The sequence below is a fragment of the Ovis aries genome, chromosome 1 (genome assembly GCF_016772045.2).
Source record: "Ovis aries strain OAR_USU_Benz2616 breed Rambouillet chromosome 1, ARS-UI_Ramb_v3.0, whole genome shotgun sequence".
Classification (NCBI taxonomy): Eukaryota; Metazoa; Chordata; class Mammalia; order Artiodactyla; family Bovidae; genus Ovis; species Ovis aries.
In genome coordinates this window covers 267,073,937-267,079,494 of record NC_056054.1, presented here as the reverse complement: position 1 = coordinate 267,079,494, position 5,558 = coordinate 267,073,937, and the positions used below count along the sequence as shown (strand labels likewise).

Genomic DNA, 5,558 nt, shown 5'->3' with positions numbered 1-5,558 from the left:
CACAGCATCTTGGCTGATTTGCTCTTTCACTACACAGGTAATGCCCCAACCTTCCTCCCCTCAACCCCAGAAGCTCTTAGAAACTTGTCTTCAGCATTGGGGTTCTGAAATGAGCGTTTCCTGGTGCATTTCCCCCAGTGTGCTCCACGTGGCACTCAGAAAGTCCCCTCAGCTTAAAGACCTGTGTCTTCACTCATTTCTCTCCGTTCTCCCTCTGTCCAGTGGCACATCCCCCTCAACACAACCTGCCCAGAACACCGGGCCTCACCTGTGCTCCATCCAGAGCTGGAGGGGTCAAGTCTATCCCCAGCATGGCTGCCAGAGTTGGGCCCCTGAAGGCTGGTCAGACTGTGAACAACATCCGCTGAGGGTTCTGCAACTTTTCAGCTTTGCTGGGAGACTCCCAGGGGTTGAGGTGGGGGACCCAGCACAGACAGGCACCCAGAGGCTGCCAGCCCCACCGCAGGGGCCCTTCGCTCAAGCCACCTCCTCAGAGCTGCCTCTTCTTACCACCACCACCCACCCCCTGCCACAGACATCCAGACCAACAGCCTGTATCACCCTTGAGGTAAGCATGGGGATGTTCTCTGCAAGGCACTGTGCACTGACCAGCTGTGTTCTTTGGTTTTGTTCTCCAAAGGGAGGGATTCCTTACAGTTGTGCTATTTTCTCAGTGGATACAGAAAGCACAGTTCTCAGCTCAAGGCTGGGTTGGGGGGAGGAGTCTCTGGGGAGGGCGATGCAAGGTGCAGCTGAGGGGTCCCACACCCCAGCCCCACACCAGGCACTCACCCCTGTGCCAAGCACATGCACAGGCTGAATAAGAGGCAGGTCCAGAAATATGTTCAGTGCAATGTCATCAGGAACAAAACTAGATTCTAGAAACATTCAAATGTCCAATTTTGTGTAACATGAGTAGCCTTTTGAGCACTAAAGAATTGATGCTTTCAAACTGTGGTGCTGGAGAAGACTCTTGAGAGTCCCTTGGACAGCAAGGAGACCAAACCAATCAATCCTAAAAGAAATCAACCCTGAATATTCACTGGAAGGACTGGAGCTGAAGCTCCAATATTTTGGCCATGTGATGCAAAGAGCCGATTCATTGGAAAAGACCCTGATGCTGATAGAGATTGAGGGCATGAGGACAAGGGCACAACAGAGGATGAGATCGTTGGGTGGCATCACCAACTCAATGGACATGAGTCTGAGCATGTTCCAGGGGATAGTAAAGGACAGGGAAGCCTGGCATGTTGTAGTTCATAGGGTCACAAGGAATCAGACACAATTGAACAACTGAACAGCAACAACAATGAGCAGTTTTTAAAGTCTTTTTTTAAATTTCATTTTTAGAAATGTAGACTTTTAGGTTGCTCCTATTGGTATCTAATTAAAACTTATTATAGTGTAGCATCATTTGGTGGATCATCAAAAAAAAGCAAGAGAGTTCCAGAAAACATCTATTTCTGCTTTATTGACTATGCCAAAGCCTTTGACTGTGTTGACCACAACAAACTGTGGAAAATTCTTAAAGAGATGGGAACACCAGACCACTTTACCTACCTCCTGAGAAATCTGTATGCAGGTCAAGAAGCAACAGAATTGGACATGGAACAAAAAACTGGTTCCAAATTGGGAAAGGAGTTCATCAAGACTATATATTGTCACCCTGCTTATTTAACTTATATGCAGAGCACATCATGAGAAATGCTGGGCTGGATGAAGCACAAGATGGAATCAAGATTGCCAGGAGAAATATCAATAACCTCAGATATGCAGATGACACCACCCTTATGGCAGAAAGCGAAGAAGAACTAGAATCTCTTGATGAAAGTGAAAGAGGAGTGGAAAAAGTTGGCTTACAACTCAACATTCAGAAAACTAAGATCATAGCATCCGGTACCATCACTTCATGGCAAACAGATGGGGAACCAATGGAAATAGTGAGAGACTATTTTGGGGGGCTCCAAAATCACTGCAGGTGGTGACTGCAGCCATGAAATTAAAAGACACTTGCTCCTTGGAAGAAAAGCTATGACCAATCTAGACAGCATATTAAAAAGCAGAGACATTACTTTGCCAACAAAGGTCTGTCTAGTAAAGTTATGGTGAGAGTTGAACTATAAAGAAAGCTGAGTGCTGAAGAACTGATGCTTTTGAACTGTGGTGTTGGAGAAGACTCAGTCCCTTGGACAGCAAGGGGATCAAACAAGTCAATCCTAAAGTAAATCAGTCCTGAATATTCTTTGGCAGGACTGATGCTGAAGCTGAAGCTCCAATACTTTGGCCACCTGATGTGAAGAGCTGACTCATTTGAAAAGACCCTGATGCTGGGAAAGATTGAAGGTAGGAGGAGAAGGGGATGACAAAGGGAATAACAAAGATGATTGGATGGTATCAGCGACTTGATGGACATGAGTTTGAGCAAGCTCTGGGAGCTGGTGATGGACAGGGAAGCCTGGCATTCTGCAGTCCATGGGGTCATAAAGAGTCGGACACGACTGAGCGAATAAACTGAACTGATAGAGTAGCAAACCGGGTTCTGTCATCATTTTAATTTTTCATTTATTTATTATTTTTGGCTGCCCTGGGTCATCGTAGCTGCATGCGGACTTTCTTCAGTTGCAGCAAGCAGGGGCTGCTCTCTAGTTGGGGTGCACAGGCTTTCACTGTGGTGCCCGTCTCGTGGCAGAACACAGGCTCAGTAGTCGTGGCACACTGGCTTAGTTGCCCTGAGGCATGTGGGGTCTTCCCTGTCCAGAGATTGAACCGGCTTCCCCTACATTGCAAAGCAGATTCTTAACCATTGGACCATGAGGGAAGCCCCATCATCATTTTAGACTTATAAATATTTGTACATTATCTCACTGAGGATAAAGTACCTTTTAAATCTAGATTAGGGGTAACATCTTCAACCAAGTGGAGGGAACGTTCCATTCGGTTGCTTCTCTGAGGGCAGCACCGGCACCTGCAGACTCGCCTCCAGGCGCTCGACTCTGGAGCGGAGAATCCTGGCTGAATGAGAGGTGGGGGCCATGGGTGCCTGCCTAGCCAAGGGCTGTGGGCCTTGCCCTCCGGTGCAGCGCTGGGCTGGGTGGGGGTTCTGGTGACCACTGGCCCTGCTCCAGTCTCTCTGGAGACAAGGAGACACCCTCTCAGCCTGTGGTCCCCTGTGGCCACTCCTCTCCATTTCAGATGTAACCAGATGGGTGTGGAGAAGAGAGGTGAGGACTGGGGGCTCTGATCCCAGCTCACTGCCCACTTTGTCTTCACCATCCATGGTGGTCCTGCTCCCTGGCCATTACATCTAACCTTTGCCCTCTCCTTGAACTTCCTCCCCGAGACCTGCTTCTTCACCGTCTGCACTCACTGGCCTCTCATGTCATAGGAGAGGGCCCAGCATGGCTGGGGCACAATCCAGCGTCCTCATTATGGAGGACAATGTCTTTGACCCTCTAGGGTTCTGGACCCACCATTCAGCTCCAAGTCTGGTCTCCCCCCGACTCAGGAAGTCCCTGCCTATCCCCCTGGAAGTTGCCCAACATTCACCCACGTGCTCTGACTCCCATCCCGTTGCTCGAGCTGGTCTAAACCCCACCTCGATCTCAGTTTCCATCTAGGCCCACCACCCACACTTTGCCTCTGGTGGTTTTAAGGAAGGTCACCAGCCTTTCCTGAAGGCAGCTGTCCTCAAGGCTCACACCCACAGCCTCCACCACAGCTCTGACAGCCAACTGCATACCAGCCTGGAAGCTACTGTTGAGGGCAGCTCCCACACAGAGCACAGGAAGAGCCCTGCCCCTGCCTGACTCTGGTCTGATTGTCCCCCTGGGCTGACAGCCTGTCTGGACAGTCTGCTTGGTTCTCCCCGGTGCTCAGGGAGGCAGGGCTCTGTGTCTTGAGGACTCACACTCCCCCGGGACTGACGCCAGGGAAGTGCTGGGGAGCCCAGGATCAGAGGCAGCAGAAGACAGGACTGGGAGGTGGAGGGGGTCAGTAGAAAGCAGGCAGGATGACCATCAGTCACATGGGGCCAGCAAACACGTTCCAACAAATGTGTCAACAACTTCGTACACACAAGACAGACAGTAGTGCAGAAACATGTAAAGTAAGAATGGCCCAGAATTTTCCAAGCCTGACAAACAATATCAGCTCACAGATTCAAGGAGCTCCAAGACAATGTAATCAAACAGCTGAAACCAAAGCGCAAATATTAAAGCAGGAGGAAAAAGGCACCAACCATTGGATTTGACAGCACAGACTGGCTCAGCGGCAAACACCATTCTCCTTCAAAGAAAGGGAAGAGTGATCCCCAGCGGCGATCAGGGTCACCAGGGCTGCCACTGCGTACCCGCCTCCTCCCACCCGCCCCACCCCCCTGGGAAGGAGGGGTGTCTCTCTGGTTTCATTGGAATGACGCAGCCCAAGGTCTCAGGGGTGGCACTGTCATAGCGAGTTGCTTGGGTGGCCAGAGCAGAAGGGTTACTGCCACCCAGTGGGCCTGGAAGGCAGAGCATCAAACCAGAGGATTCCTGTCCAGCCTTACGAGCTAATGGAACTTGCCTTGCTGTGTCTGGACGTGCCTGGGACCCCTCACTGTCTGACTCCTTCCAACCTCCCATCAGAACAGCAGTGTCTGCCCCCATCCTGTCACTGTGTTTAAGAAGGACAAACTTGTGTGATTCCATTAAGTGAAGTCACTCAGTCGTGTCCGACTCTTTGTGACCCCATGGACTGTAGCCTACCAGGCTCCTCTGTCCATGGGATCTTCCAGGCAATAGTACTGGAATGGATTGCCATTTCCTTCTCCAGAGGATCTTCCCGACCCAGGGATTGAACCCGGGTCTCCCACATTATAGACAGACGCTTTACCATCTGAGCTACCAGGGAAGTCCTTGGTGTGCCTGAGTGTGATTCCACGGGTCACAGAAAAATAGGCCTTTTGCCTCTGGACCTCTGGGCATGAAATCCATTCATGGGGCCCCATCCTCATGATGGAATCATCCTAACACCACCTTACTGGGGATTCGTTTGCAAAAGGCCTATTTTGCTGTGACCTGTGGAATCACACTCAGGCACACCGAGGACTTCCCTGGTAGCTCAGATGGTAAAGCGTCTGTCTATAATGTGGGAGACCCGGGTTCGATCCCTGGGTCGGGAAGATCCTCTGGAGAAGGAAATGGCATGAAACATTCAGCCTACAGCAAGTTCACAATGTACAGTCCCATTCACACGGTGTTGGGAGCCAGGCTAAAGACCCTGGTCACAGAAGCCAGCATCACCCTTAGTGGTGGTTCGGGGTGGGAGGGGCACTGGGGGCCTCCAGCGTGCTGAAGGGTCTTGGCCTGAAGGCTGGTTACATGTGTGCCTACTTTGTGAAACTTCACCCATCTGTATGCTCATGACTTGTGCAATTTGGGGTATATAATTCATATTTCAATAAAAAGTTAAGTAAAAATCAAAATCACACACACCAAAAAAGCTTATAAATCAATGCACATAGTATGACCCATGCTTCTGAAAAATAACATATGTGCATAGAAACAGGATATACACCGACA

At 50.2% G+C, this 5,558-nt stretch overlaps 1 long non-coding RNA gene across 1 annotated transcript; it reads right to left on the bottom strand.

The window, feature by feature from the left end:
- Positions 1–2,545: 2,545 nt before the first annotated feature.
- Positions 2,546–4,333, bottom strand: LOC121818581 (uncharacterized). Its single transcript, XR_006058554.2, has 3 exons — positions 4,238–4,333; positions 2,880–3,012; positions 2,546–2,776 (listed from the first exon to the last, which is right to left on the bottom strand). It is a non-coding gene; the product is annotated as an uncharacterized LOC121818581 (long non-coding RNA).
- Positions 4,334–5,558: the final 1,225 nt, after the last annotated feature.